This window comes from Prionailurus viverrinus, chromosome B1 (assembly GCF_022837055.1).
Source record: "Prionailurus viverrinus isolate Anna chromosome B1, UM_Priviv_1.0, whole genome shotgun sequence".
Classification (NCBI taxonomy): domain Eukaryota; kingdom Metazoa; phylum Chordata; class Mammalia; order Carnivora; family Felidae; genus Prionailurus; species Prionailurus viverrinus.
In genome coordinates, this window is record NC_062564.1 from 187,206,144 (window position 1) to 187,220,997 (window position 14,854).

The following is a 14,854-nucleotide window of genomic DNA, read 5'->3' on the forward strand; positions in this document are numbered from 1 at the left end:
GTCCAATGCTGATAAGACTGCCCAAATATAAATTTTATGATGCATTTCCTTTAGAATTGCATCTTTCTCCCCGCACAATCAAAGAATGGAAAATAAAGTTTGAAAGCCTTTGGAGTGCCAAGTGCAGGCACCTGAGGAAATCAGGAAAGAATTGAGAACCTGATATTGTAGCTAATTTGTAACATTTTTTGCTAAGGCTGCTCTCCTTAAAAGAAGGCACTTGCTCTAAATTTTCTTTCCTTCTTCATCCACAGGACTGCACTTTCTCCGAACACTTGCCAGTGATAAAAATGCAGGGTAGGAAGTGAGGGGGTGAAGCAATTAGGGAAGCTTGCGAGCCAGCATCCTGAGCCCAGGAAGACCACAGTGGAAGGGCTTATCTGATCCTGCAGGGAACTGACAGTGGGTGCAATCTTACAGTTGAATAATAATGCAGTTAATCTTTGCTTAACCAGCAACTGAAGGACCCTCAAGCCAACATCACTGGTACGATAGACGTCACAAGTAGAAGCCTGAGAAGGTCCTTTTGAGGACCCTCAGTGTCAGACACCTGAAGATACGCACAGAAACTTCATGTTTCAGAACTCTACCGGTAGCATGATGATAATATCTTATATTTTTCTAATGTAATATTCTCCAAATTATGGCAAAATAAAGTGGTTTCTGTGTTGAGGTAAATTTGGGAAATGACGATTAAAGAAAGAAAGACAAAAGTAATGTTGCGGTACTTGTCAGAGCCTTTAATGGCTTCCTGGGCATTGTGAACATCTGAGAAACACAGTGGGAAATACTAGTTTGAGTTTTCACTAAGGATCTCACAAGTCTTTGATTCTTTGGATACAAAGGTAAACTGGTTTAGTGCTTCACAAAGCACTTCCATGACAGAAAAGTGAGCCTAGGTATATTCCACCAAGGATGTGTTAAATTATGGTCTGTCAGTTTAATAAAATCTCAGTTACCCGAGGGGCTGCAATCACTCATCTGGAATCCCACAGAGTCACAAAAAGTCATACTTTGACCACCACTACCAATGATCCTCTGAAACTTTCTGGCTTGCACAGCTGTGCTTTCTATTTTTAGAAACTGCTGTTTATTTGCAGGAAATATTGAATTCGTCTTCCTAGACTAGGTTTACTCTACTGGCAAGAGATTTCAGATTTTCATTTTTATCATTATCTCCTTAAACCTGATTGTGTTTAACTTCTTACAGTTTCATTATTCCTAAGCACCACCTCTGACGTTTCACATTTCACATTTTACTTTATTTCTTTAAATGTCTGTGCCTTTATTCCAGTGTCATTTGGGGAGGATGAATGTCCTCATTTCCATCCTGCTTGGTCAACGTCACTGAAGCTAAGCAACTCGGCAGCCATAGAGTGCTGTTTCTAAGTATGTATGATGGTCCAGATGACAGATATTGTAATTTGCTGGAAAAGTCCTGTTTTCTGCTAAGAATGTGCATTAGAGAAAGGCTGGCCACAAAAGTCAAATACCTGAGAAACAGGTCCAGGGTGCTATCTCCATTGTTTGGGGAGAGGGCCTTTGCCTTGGGTGGATTCCCTGCAGAAGTGGACTAATTTTTCGTAAATGGCGAATTAGGTAATTCTGTCTACACTATACCCTAACCATATCGATTATATGAGTAATTACTATCATATTTCCTGAAAGTTCCAGGGAGCCTTCCATAAATCTCTGCTATTCTTGCATTTATTATCCCGTCTACCTAGGAAGATAATTTGGAAAACATAACCATAGGTACAACTTGGGCAATCACCAATTAGAACGGACCGAGGTCCGGGCTGGAGCGGGATTGTGGACGCCCCCTCTCCCCCTGCTGTGCTATGCTCCCCTCTTAGTTGTTGGATCCTCCAGAAATCGGACAGAGAGCGGGGAGAGGACTGGAGTACCCGCATATACCAGCCTGGAAGTGTAATCTTTTAACAGCCGATGCCACGGCACTTTGCTGAATATCACACGGGCGTATATCATGAGAAGCATACTGGGAAATAGAAGTGGGCACCGTTTTCCTGGTTTTAGAAAAAGTCGGGGGTACAAAGACCTTTTGACCTTTAATCAAAATCATAGCCACTGACACTACTCAGAATAGATAGCAACCTGGTATTCCTTCCATTGGGGTAGGGAGAAGGGATATAAACGAGCGGCCTGAGGTCCCTCTGCGGCAGGGAACACATTTTGTACGGATTGGCAAACGCCCCCCAGAGAATAAATGCATCAAGGCAGAGAGCGTAGTGTGACTATGAATTGTATCCACCCTTCCCCGAGGGTCAAATTCAGAGCTTGTTAATTGCGCTAAACCTCCAGGTACTGTTTCCCCATGGCTACCTACCCCCTGCTATAACCGCATATTGCATAAGCAGCCAAGCATATAAATCATGATTTGAAAAATTGGAGGGGACTAGGCGGGGACATGTGGCTAACAGCTTGTTTTCTGCTAAGTTGCAAAATAGCAGGGCTGCCCTCAAGGAGTTGCAGGGTGCGTCTGACTACACAGCTTACAGTTAACTTGTTCAGCCTCAGTCTCGCCCCACCCCTTTGCAGCCGAGGGAGAAGGGTTGCCTGAGTCATTTGCTTTCCTCTCTTGTCCAGCGGCCGACACTCTGGTGAGTTGGAAGTTTTTGTACGCAATGCTTTTCTCTGGTCCCCTGCAGATTGCGATGGGAATTGTCCAACCCAGAGGTCAAAGGTATCTAGTAAGAAGTCTGTCTAAATCCGCATTACTTTTGGCAAATGAGAAGTGGGGTAGTCGGTCACACACGGAAGGATCCCGTAGAATGTTCAAGGTCACGCGCACGCAACTGCATCTTGCGTCACTCTCTCTCTGTCTTCTGTTTGCTTTTGGAGTGTTGAGGAGAGTTGTTGACTCATCTCTGTGGGAAAGGAAAAAGGGAACAGAAGAAAGTCTTCACCTGGCCCAGCAGAAAAGATTAAGGGACGTGATGGGGTCTTTTGAGCAAATAGCATTGAAGTTGCCTTCTGCTGAGCAAGTGTAATTCATGCTCAACCCCTGCCCTTTGAGGCAGGCACACGTCTGGGAGTCCCAGTGCGGGTAGGCCCCATGGGTGACCCGATGGCAGACAGAAATAATATGACAGAATGTCCATGGGTTTAGGGTTGAGACTGAATATAAAACAACGTTAGAAAGAGTTGATTTGGGGCACCTGGGTGGTTCAGTCGGTTAAGCGTCCGACTTCGGTTTTCAGGTCACGATCTCGCGGTCCGTGAGTTCGAGCCCCGCGTCGGGCTCTGTGCTGACAGCTCGGAGCCTGGAGCCTGCTTCGGATTCTGTGTCTCCCTGTCTCTCTGCCCCTCCCCTGCTTGTACTCTGTCTCTCTCTCTCAAAAATAAAAACATAAAAAAAAAAATTAAAAAAAAAAAAGAGTTGATTCATGGACAGCCATGGTCCTTGTGGGAACTTTGGAAGAAAATAATCAAAGCCTTCTAACATTCCAAGATACTTATTCTCCCAATAGTACAGTAAGCTGTTAAAAATATTAATAAATAAATATTCGTTGAGCCTCTCCAATATTCAGCGTATTCTTCCAGCACTGGAGGATTCCCAGCAAGTATCAGAGAAGTGAAGAGAGGCAGGACGCGGAGTGGTTGTGGATATGGGCCAACGAGTTGGCCAAAGTGTAGGTTACACCTACAGCTCTGTCGTGACTAGTTTAGTGACCCCAGGCAAGCTGTTTAACATCTCCGTGACTCAGTCTCCTTGTCCGTAACAAAGCACAAACTGGTAGTCACTCCTTCACAGAGTGCTTGTGAAGTCCGTGTACTTTACACATGTAATGTTTCTAGAACAGCACACCCAATGAGCACTCAATAGACGTTAGCCATTTTGTCAACACCCTCACCAACATTTAGTACCGTGGCTCTGAGATCCTAGCCTCAGCTCAACTGTGAAACAGCTGTGTGGCCTCAGACACGTTCACTCAGCTCCTGTGCTTCTCTGAGGCACAGTAGAATGAAGATTATAACACTTGTCCTCCGGGCTGAGGGGGTTGTTCCGCAGATCTTCGTCACGGTCCCTCTGGGGAGAACCCTTTGCGAGCCACAAAGTTTAGGGCAGGTGCAAAGTCTCAGCGGTTCTTATTTTAATGAGGCATTTATTACGGGTAAGTCGTTACGATCTCGTTGTAGGAATAAGGCATGCAGAAGCTCTGTGCGCTGATGATCATGGTGCTGATGACGAAGCGGCCACCCCTGGCATTTTATGCAGCCCGTATGGGTGCTGTGATACCTGCTCTCCCCACTGTGCCCTTCTCTAATCCTCATGAGAATACTCTCGTGCTTCCCATTTTGCAGATGTGGACAATAAGACTTGGAAGGGTTACGGCACTCGCTGGTTAACAAGCGGTGCTTATGGAATCGGGGGCCGTTCTGCCTTCTGTCGGATTTGGGGAGGCTTGCGGATCACCTGCACCTGAGAGGGACAGACCGAGGACCATCTGCCCTTGTGAAGGATCGTGCCCAAAGCTTTCGGACTCCTGGCTTTTCTCGTCTGTTGCACCCACGGCCTGACGTATCCTCTGCCTTCAGCCATTTGACTCTCTCCTGCTCCTTCTTTAATTTTCTTTTTTTCTGGGAAGGCTTCTCTGATCCTCTTCCTCCCTCTCTCTGGGCCAGGGATCCCTCTGCTCCTCCGTGCATACCTCTTGTCACATTGTTGTGTCACACACCGTCTCTGTCTTGAGCCTTCATCTGGGGTGTGAGCTCTGTGAGTGCAGAGGCAGGGTCTGTCTTACTCATGATGGTATCCCCAGTGCAAAACAGGAGAGAGGAGGGACAGAAGGGAGGGAGGAAGGAAGGGAGGAAGGAAAAAAGGGAAAAACAGAGGAGGATGGGTATTAAAAGATAAACCTGGTAAACGGCTTTGGAAGTTCAGATTGTAGAATAATTTTCAGAAGCCTTCTTAGGGCAAAATTCTTGTATCCCTCCCACTCCCCATGCACACATCTGGGAGATATATCATTCTTTCCCTTGACCCTGAAGCTCCCAGGAGCCCCTAAGGAGCCCAGTTCCCAGGCAGACCGACTCTTCCCATCAGAACAGGAGCCTCTGCTGTCTGCTCACATCTGCTTTACCTGCCCCTCTGACATGTGGGCCCCATTGCTCAGAGCCACGGCGGCCAATTTGGTCGATAATCTGCAAATTAAAAATTCAATAAGTAGTTCCCAGAATCATTTTCAAAAGCTGGGACATAGAAATTAACATGTTAATAATCGGTGCACGGTGGGGTGGGTTTCTGCTGTGGATTCTCATTGCTTTCATCTGGCATTACGAAAAGTTCACGGGATGTGTTCCTTTAATTTCGCCGCATGGAGCGTAGGCTTTTAGGGGTGTTTGGTGAGTATCGGTGTGGGTAATGATATTGCACATGGATTTTGTGGCAACTTAGGCCAGAAATAAATAGGGTTCGGTGGGATTCATCAGAATTTCCTTTAATAACAAAGCCTCACCTCCATGTAGCACTTTTACTCTTTAGCACATCCTCAGAGGGATCTTGTGTATGTTCCCGACAGGCCTGGAGGCAGGCAGCGGCCGGCATTTCTTCCTGTCCACACATATGAGGAAATATGTCGGAAGTACAGGGGCTCGCGCCAGCAGCTAGTGGGTAGTAAGGCGTGATGAGAATCTAGCTCTGTCCATTCCTAGGTGGAGAGCTTTGCTGACCTAAATGTCGAGCCCCACGGTGCTAACGAATTCACAGAAAGGTTGCCCTAGTGATTCAAGTATAATAACCTCGAGCCAGCATGCCTGGTCTAAGTACTACTCTGAGAGCAGCAAAGCTTTGACAGACAGACCTACGTTCGCATCTTTGTTCTGCCACGTGGTAGTCCAAAGACTTCAGACTTGTCACTTGAACTCTCTCAACTTCATGTGCCTCATTTAAATGATGGAGATAATAGCGCCTGCTCCAGAGGGTCACCATTAGGATGAAAGGAGAGGGTGCGTGAGAAAGTGCTTAGGGGATGCGCAGCGTGATTCCTGGCACTTGAGACTGAAGGTGTGTGAGACAAGGTGTCTGTAATGGAAGATGTATCGAGCACAGCCTTTCCTGTGCTGTCCCTAAGGTAGCCACTAGCCCCCCGTGGCTACTCACGTTGAAGTTGATAGCACTTCAAATACAATTGAAAATCCAGGTCCTCTGTCTCGCCACCCACACGTCAAGCGTCCAGTAGCCATACGGGGCCAGTGGCCGCCATATTGATCAGCACAGATACGGAGCCTTTCCATCATCGCAGCGACTTCAGTTGGACATCGCTGCCTTGGGAGAAGTGACCTCTCCAAAGAAACGGGCCGGTGGGGGTGGGAGTGTCATGCGAAGTCTAGACTCCACGTTACCACAAGAGGAGGCCAGCGCGAAGACGTGGACCGGCGGGTGCCCACTTCCTGGGTTCAACGGTGTTGTTTACACAGGGGCTATGCAAATCGTGGGTGAGGAATACAGTGCAGTGCGTTGAATAGGCCCACTCCAGAACATCCTGCTGATAATTGTGTGGAGCGCTGCAAATGGTGGGTAATTTCCTCTCAGGTGCCTGTTCTACACGCTTGTTTGGCATGCTTTATTGCCGGGTGGATTTACACTCTGCATTTGCCATAAAAACTGTTTCCAAAAGAAACAAGAAGCGTGGCAAGATAAAAAGCGATATAAAAAGCGTATTTTGTGATTTATTTATGTCAAATTTATGGAAGATGACAGGAGGCATTACAGTTCCAAAATTAGTTGTCACAGTCAGGCTATAAATCTCGCAGGACAGGAGTTAAAGCGGTGGGTTGGGAACCAGGACCCCTGGGTCTATGAGGGGCCTCAGTCCAAACCAGGTAAGGGATTTCTAAAAACCCTTCACCGTAGGGCTGGGCCAGCCCTCGAGCTGGGAAGCTGGCACTTAATAGCTAATGAGTATTGGATGCTTGCTGTTTTAAGTGTATAATCTCACTTAATTCCCGCCAGCCCTGTTTTCCTCAGTTTACAGATGTGGGGGCTCCGTACTACCAAGGGGTCACGGCAAGCAGGGTTGAGTCCAAAGAAAGGCGGAGGTCGACTCGAACGTACCTGCTATGCTTTCAGTAGTGATTTAGATTCATTTGTGGGACACAGGCATTTATGAGGCATCCCCTGTGGGTCAGACATGGCATCCGGAATTAGTGGTACAGGACTGATAATGTGACATTGCTTCTGCCATCGGTGAATTTTTAGTCTGGCAAGTGATATGCAAATGGCTGTGGTATGAATCAGACTGCAAAAAAAAAAAAAAAAAAAAGGATGTGGTATAGATATACATGGAATTCTCTAGGACCACAAGGGACCATGGCTTTCTTTCCAACTAGGGGACCTGGCAGAGCATCATGGAGGAGGTAGTCTTTGAGATGAAGAATGGCTGGATCTGACTAGACATGGGGAGAAGGATGGCCCACTGACCACCCCTTAGCTCGTGATGCGAGTTCCCCTATTTTCCCGGGAGATGAGTGGGTGTGACACTGATCCATCCAGCCTGTCTTTTAAATCCCTTGCACTTAATTGTGGAGTGGTAAGCGGAAGAAGATAAAATATTTTTCCCAGTTAAAAAAAATACAGTGTTAAACCAGAAGACCGTTAAAACCTCTTCTCGTTGGGCATCTATCAAGCGTTCTCCTTCTTGCTCCCCTTTAAGGGTTCTTGTGTATTCAGCCCTTATATGTTGGTGTCCCCCCACTTTCCCCCAAAGGGGTCTCCTTTAGCCTTCTTCCTTTCTCCTTCCACACACTGTGTGACCCCATCTGTCATATGACTTCAGTTCCCAGGTGTTTTCTGATGAATCTCAAATCTGTAACATCTGCCCTAACTTCTTTCTTGAGTTCCAGATCCATATATCCACGAGTGTATTATTAACCACTGTGCCTGAATATGCTACAAATACATGAGACTTGCTCAACATGTCCCACGCATGCCTCTCTTTCTGCATTCCCTACCTCCATGAGCCCATGCCCTGGACCATTACGTAAGTCAAAACACCAGGAACCAGTCTCGGATATCCCTTCTCTCATCATTCATACATCCTGCCAGACACTCATTCTTTAATATACCTTAAATCTGCCTTCCTTCCTGACCTACGGCCTTAGTAGTTAATACTGGTTGCCATTATTAGAGAAGTGATATGGAGCACAGATTCTGGAGATAGTGCGTGGGTTTGGATTCTGGTTCCACGACTTAAATGACTAATTCCCTCTGTACCTTAGTTTGCTCATCTGTGAAATGGAAGCAACATGGAACACATACTTCCTGAGTTGTTGGACATTTATTGTATTGAATACAATACAGCTGGACATTTGTCGTACTGAAGATTGTGCTGAGTGATTGACATTTATCTTCTAGAATCTCCACAGCATATACTAAAGTCAGCATTCTAACTCATGGCTGACTGACCAAAACTCGTGACCCTTCACCACTACACTTCCTGGATTCACCCTAAAAAAGACATCCAAACTGGCCTCCTGGCCTCCAGCTTTGGCTTCTTCCAATGCCTCCTCCGCACAGCTGCTTGACCATGTTATAAAGAACACTTGCTTTAAGAAGATTAAGACATCAAAAACTACAATCTTTCCTCCCTGGCTGGCCTCACTCTAGCTCTGCTCCCCCACCCTCATTTTCCATCCCTTTGGCCAACTTTCCAAGAGCACCCAGGAGTGAATGCACGACTGCCAGGGTTCGTAAGTGCAATTATGTAGTTAGTAGGAATTTAATATTATGGCCACACATTTATGAACAGTTAAGCTGCCTGGAGGGGGTTGGGAAATGTATTGAGCTCCCTCTAGGGCTTGAGTCATGCATGACTCTGCCTCCATGGGGACCTGCAATCCTCCGGGAGCTTTCTCCTCCTCTCCGAAGGTAAGATACCTCTTATTTCAAATGGACTGTGAGGCTTAACTAATGATCATGAAGGACTTACAGGTGCTAGAAGACAAAGGCCTGCTTAAATGCGCATGTAATATAAATCATATGTGGATAAAAAGAGACAAGTAAATTAGATCAACCAAAGGTCACTCATTTACTCAGCTGGGCACTCTAAAAGTTCATCCAGGATTGTTTCTTGCCAGGAGTGAATGGATTTGAAAGTAAAGATTTTCTATGGTATTTTGCTCACAAAAGGTTCCTGCAGTGGGTAAAGAATGATATTGCTCATGGTAATAGCCATGAGAGAGGCTAGTGAGGGAGAATAATTTGAAAAATGAATGTCTCTTGCTATTTTCCTTTGACGAACAATCATAAAAGATCTTCCAGATTTAATGCTAGGTCCCAGTTTCTTGAGCCTGTGTTTTAGAAACGGATTGATTGTGGTTTTTCACTGGGTCTCCACTACGTCCGCATCACAAAATGTCACTTTGCAGTTAGATGGCCCCCATCTGAAAGGCACCGAGAGATGCCAATTGCAATTCAAAAATCTCAATTTTCAAATATACCTTACAGCTTATTCCTGGTGAGAAACACTTTCCCCCCCTCATGGGCATGGTAAGTGTTGTGCTGAGAAAAAAGGTGGAGAGTGTTCTTTTGAATGAAAGGAAATTTGCAGCTAGGAGCTCAAGTCCCTGGAGCTTAAGAGGCCTCCCTGCTTTTCGTGTTTCTTGCTGTGCAGCTTTCCCGTGGGCTCAGGTAAGAGCCGGAGACAATTGAAATGGGAGAGGTAAAAGGCTCAGACTAATGGCAGCTACGTTGATCACCTCCTCTGCTTGGGCTTCAGTCAAGGTTACATATAATCTATACGTGCGGGTACCTCGCAGGCCCTCTGCTCTCAGTGGGCCAAGTTCGTGCAGTAAGCGTTTGGCAAACAGGATTCTTGTATTGACATTCGGGATTGCTCAGACTCAGACCGATATCTTCCTGGCTAGGAAGAACCAACCCCAAGTTCAAACACCCAGTTTGGAGTTGAGAGTTAGGGGGCACCGATTCCTTTGCACTCTCAGAGTGTCTCGGGCAGCTTGAACACAGAGATGGTAGGCTCCAGAGAGGGTTCTCAGCGGTGGATCTGAAAATGGAACAGAGAGGGGAGGCCACGTGATGAAGCGGCAAGTCTTGCTTCCTCGTGCTCTTACCTGAGAATTGTTTGAGCAAGACATTCACCCTGTCTGCGCATCGGTTTCCTCCTCTTTAAAATGAAGGTGTTGGGCCAGTGTCCTCGCGGCCCTAACATGCTCTGGTGTGACCAACCTAGGTTCGGTCCCTTGTAGCGATGCATTGCCTTCCGCCAAGATGTACAACAGAATGTGACAATTATTGCTGAATGAATATTCAGACTTTTCTACCCCGCTATATTTTATCTAAAAGAAAATCTGTCCCCCCCTCTCGTTACCTCTGCTTTTCTTTTCTTTTTTCTTTTCTTTTCCTTTCTTTTCTTTTCTTTTCTTTTCTTTTCTTTTCTTTTCTTTCTTTTCTTTTCCTTTCTTTTTCTTTCTTTCTTCCTCTCTCTTTCTTTCTTTCTTTCTTTCTTTTCTTTCTGTGTGTTATTAAAAAAAAATGAGAAGAGAGGTTGTAGAAGTTGGACCCATTTGGCCTTCTCAGCAGATTTTGCCGTTTGATTTTTTTTCCCCTCACCCTTTTCTTATTGGCCGGAAGGGTTTGATTTAGTTGGAAATGGCACCTAACAGTGCAAATGCTCATTATCTTTATTGGTCATGATCTTCACATCCATTTCTCTATCCAAAGTCCTCAAAACAGCCTATTAGTTAAAGTACTCACTTGGACACCTTTAGGGCTGGTGTCACCGTGCAGGGAGAAGGGTGATTTCAGGAGAGTCCTCTGCGATGAGCATCTCATCACCACATAACAAGCACAGGGGGGCTTGTGATAGGCAGAGGATGTGACCACTTAACGCCTGTCCCAAATGCCACAGTGAAAATGGCCAGTTCTCGCACCGTGTGTTTATAATGCAATAACAGGTGACACAGGAGGGTGGGGGTTCCTGTGTTTCTGTCAGCCTCGTTGTCCTGCGTTGCTCTGGAAATTGGATTCATGCTGAAATTACCCACAAGTGCCCTAACCTTTTAGAGGAAGGGTAATATGGGAGTCAACAAGGGAAATGGCCAGTCTCCCCAGTAGTTTCTGAAGATACAGTTGAGCAGGCCGGGAACTTCCGGGTAACATATGGTTTCTATAGGAAGGATAAATCAGGTCATATACTTTTGCTGCCTCCCTTAAATCCTCCACAAGTGGGACTGGACCTTGTGTTAGGAGACTCTGACCTTCTTTTCAAGTTTGATGACATTTTGATCAGAGGGAAATTAAATCTAAATGACTGTTCTGTCATCAGAACTCCTACGGCGGCAGATCTCTCGTGGAGAGATAGTATTGTTACGAGATATAAATAGTAAAATGGCGTACTGCCTCTTTCCTGGCATTATTAGCTGTCCAGTCATGGGATTACTTTTAAGAGAACTATCTAGGAAAAGTATACCTACACACACATGCACATGCTTTTAGCCATCCTTCTGCTTTTTCTGCCAATGCGTACGCTTCACTAAATGAAAGTGCAGAAATGTAATTAATGCAACTATTCGTAGATTATTTCCTTGATAACTCTAAATGAGAGTACGCGTTGATCAGAGGGATTAATCTAACCACCATTATTTTGCCATGTACGTGTAAGTCCATTAGTCCGTCAGATTCCCAGTGAAATTGGGAAGGCTTTAGTGATGCTTAATTTTGTTATGAATTTGGGCAGATTAAGGAGGGTTTGAAGCCTCAAGCTCTGTAGCAACGTGATGACTTTCACCCTAGGTGGAGGTGATGCAGCTAATTGAGCATGCTCATTAAATCTTACCCACCTGCAGGACACATCTCACAATTCAAGATGATGAGGCTCTGTGCCAGAAATAATGATGGTTTTCCTCCTTTTTCGTTTTAGTCATTTTCATAGGACAAATGTATTGTGCTCGGTAGGACTCCATACAGGATTTACTTGGCCAACACATGCCCAGGGGAACTCAAGGAGACTTGCAGGTTCTGCTCATTCCTGCCTCGTAAATTAGGAGCCACGGGTTTCCAGCTCACTCTTTTTGGTCAAATTAGCCCTCCTTTGCTTAATATGTATGCTCTAGAGAAGGGTTTCTTTTTTTTTTTTTTTTTTTAAGTTTGTTTACTTATTTTGAGAGAGAGAGTGGGGGAGGAGCAGAGAGAGAGGGAGAGAGAGAGAGAGAGAGAGAGAGAGAGAGAGAGAATCCCAAGCAGGCTCCATACGGACAGTGCTGAGCCCGACGGGGGGCTCGATCCCACAAACCGTGAGATCGTGACCTGAGCCAAAATCAAGAGTTGGATGCCTAACTGACTGAGTCACCCAGGAGCCCCTAGAGGGGTTTCTTGATAATACTTTAGTACTATTGATATTTTGGTCCAGATCATTCTTTGTGGAGTATACAGGAGGGGCTGTCCTGTATACTGTAGGGTGTTTAACAGCATGTATGACTTCCATCTACTGGTGTGAGTAGCATCCCTGTCCCCTATGTAGTCACAACTAAAAATGTCTCCTGACATTGCCAACTGTCCCCTGGGGAACAAAATCACTACTGCTCTGGAGATATTTCTGACACAAAAGGATGAGAATTTAGGCCTTCCTATCTAAAATAGAGGCTGAATCTATGTGGCCACCTTATTGGGAGATTTCAAATCAGTTTTTAAAGGTTAGCCTAGATTGCTACCTGATTCAACTCAGCAGGAGAAATCATACCAGGTTGCGTGTGAAGTGACTATAATTTATTAGCTCATTAGTCTGGCCTTGAAATCGCCACTTTGAGCATTTGCCCAGGCTGACCAAGCTTAAGGCTGAGTTGCTTTTTTACAGACTCAAGGTTTCCCCTCTGCTCTTGGGCACTCATTACAGAAGCTCGCTGAGTTTACCATGGCCTGGTGCACTTACTGATAAACAGCCTTTACTTGTGCACCCAACGATTCAAAATCTTCCGCTGCCATCACCTTCTCAGCTGATATGGAAGTTCTGCTCTATCAATGAGAAGGACAAAAAGTGCTGATCAGAGAGCTAAGAAGGAGAAAGACCGACCTGTCACATTTACCCTTCTCCTTCTACCCTTATAAGAGAGTCCGAGACTTCACAGCCTCTTGAAGGTTTAAAAGGGCAGCAAGAATCTCTACAGGGCTTCCTGTTGGCCTCTTGCCAACTGGCCAAGATGAGGGGTGCCTGGGTACTACTCAGTTGCTTGAGTGTCTGACTCTTGATGTCAGTTCAGGTCATGATCTCATGATTCGTGGCATCAAGCCCCCCGTGGGGCTCTGCGCTATTGGGATTCTCTGTCTCCCTCTCTCTCTGCCCCTCCCCTGCTCACCCTCTCTCTCTTCTAAAAAATCAATAAATGAACTTTAGAAAACAAAAACAAACGAAACAAATGGCCAAGACGAAGCGAGGGCAAGTGATATTCCCCAAAGCCACACCGCGCTGGCATGCCCCCAGTGAAGAAACAGGGAGGATGCACAATTTCTAATCTCTTTCTCTGGTCACCGTATCTTACCATCCCCTTGTGTAGAGTCCAGAAGCACACCAGCCAATTGAGGAGGTTTTTGCATTCAGGGGTATGTCGTACAACATTCTAACACCACAATAATTACTGAAATATGCAAGAGGGGCACATTTCATTTTACCTTGGACTTGATGCCTGTGAATAATTTGGAGACTGGGCAGCCAGTTCAAATATCCTGATGGATTTTTATCTGACCAGGTGTTCACTTTGTTTCCCGCTTAGTTCTCTGTCAGCAAAGAGCCCCTCCTCATGTTGAGTCCATTGAGGAGGGCCATATGGTAGGCAATACCACCCCTCAATCAATGCAGTCACATTTGCATTCATGCTCTGATGAGACAAGAGACAGGACACTCCTCTCCCATGCAGAGAACCTTGTGTTTGGAGCAGGACTGAATGTGGGGGATGAGGGTTGGACACTTTTTTTTTTTTGTAAAAACATCAAGAGTACTAGCTAAAGTCATTTAATTGCATACTGAAGTTCTAGGATGTGTTCCAAATTCCCCTCCTTCTGTCAATATGAATACACCATAAACCCTTTGGGGATAAATCACACTAATAAACATACTCTTTAAGAAATTAAGAGAGCTAGGCTTCAATTTGGGTATATCCTCACTAACGGTTTTTAGGCTTCCTTGTAGGAAGGGCAAATTAATCTATTTTTATGCTATGCCGTAGTCTATGCTAAAGACAATTCTGTTTCATTAGTACACTGAAGTACTTTCTAGAAGTAATTTTACTATAAACACTGTAAGTATAAAAACATGATTTTCTATTAGGGATGTTTCCATAGGCTACACTTTATTTCTATGAACTATTTTCCATTTGCCATGATGTCTATAAGAAAACACATTTGTACAAGAAGACATATTTCATATTTCTGTATTTTGATATTTTTTTATAGAAAGTACAATGACTTACATTCACAAACAGATATCCACATAAGACCATTGATTTGAAAATTACCCCGTGCTTGAACAAAATTGATATCGTTAAGGTTAAATGAATTGTCAAAGTAGATTACAGGTGATACAGATACGGTTAATTAAAGTGAAGCAGAATTTTAAACAAGGTAAAGAAAGTTCTGATTATAAACCTGGAAAGTACGTTTAGGCCCCTGGATTTATATCTATTTTTGCTATGAAACTGTGGTTGGCCTAAGTCACGTTATCTGCTGCCTTTAATCTCAATGTACCAATTTACAAGTTTGTCTTACTGGGGTTTTTATGAAAATTTTGTAAGGATTTCAGGCTATATTTATTTCTATGGGCATGCTTATATTTTTCATTGTAACTGCAATTCTACCTAGAGTAAAAATGACCCATAAGTACAA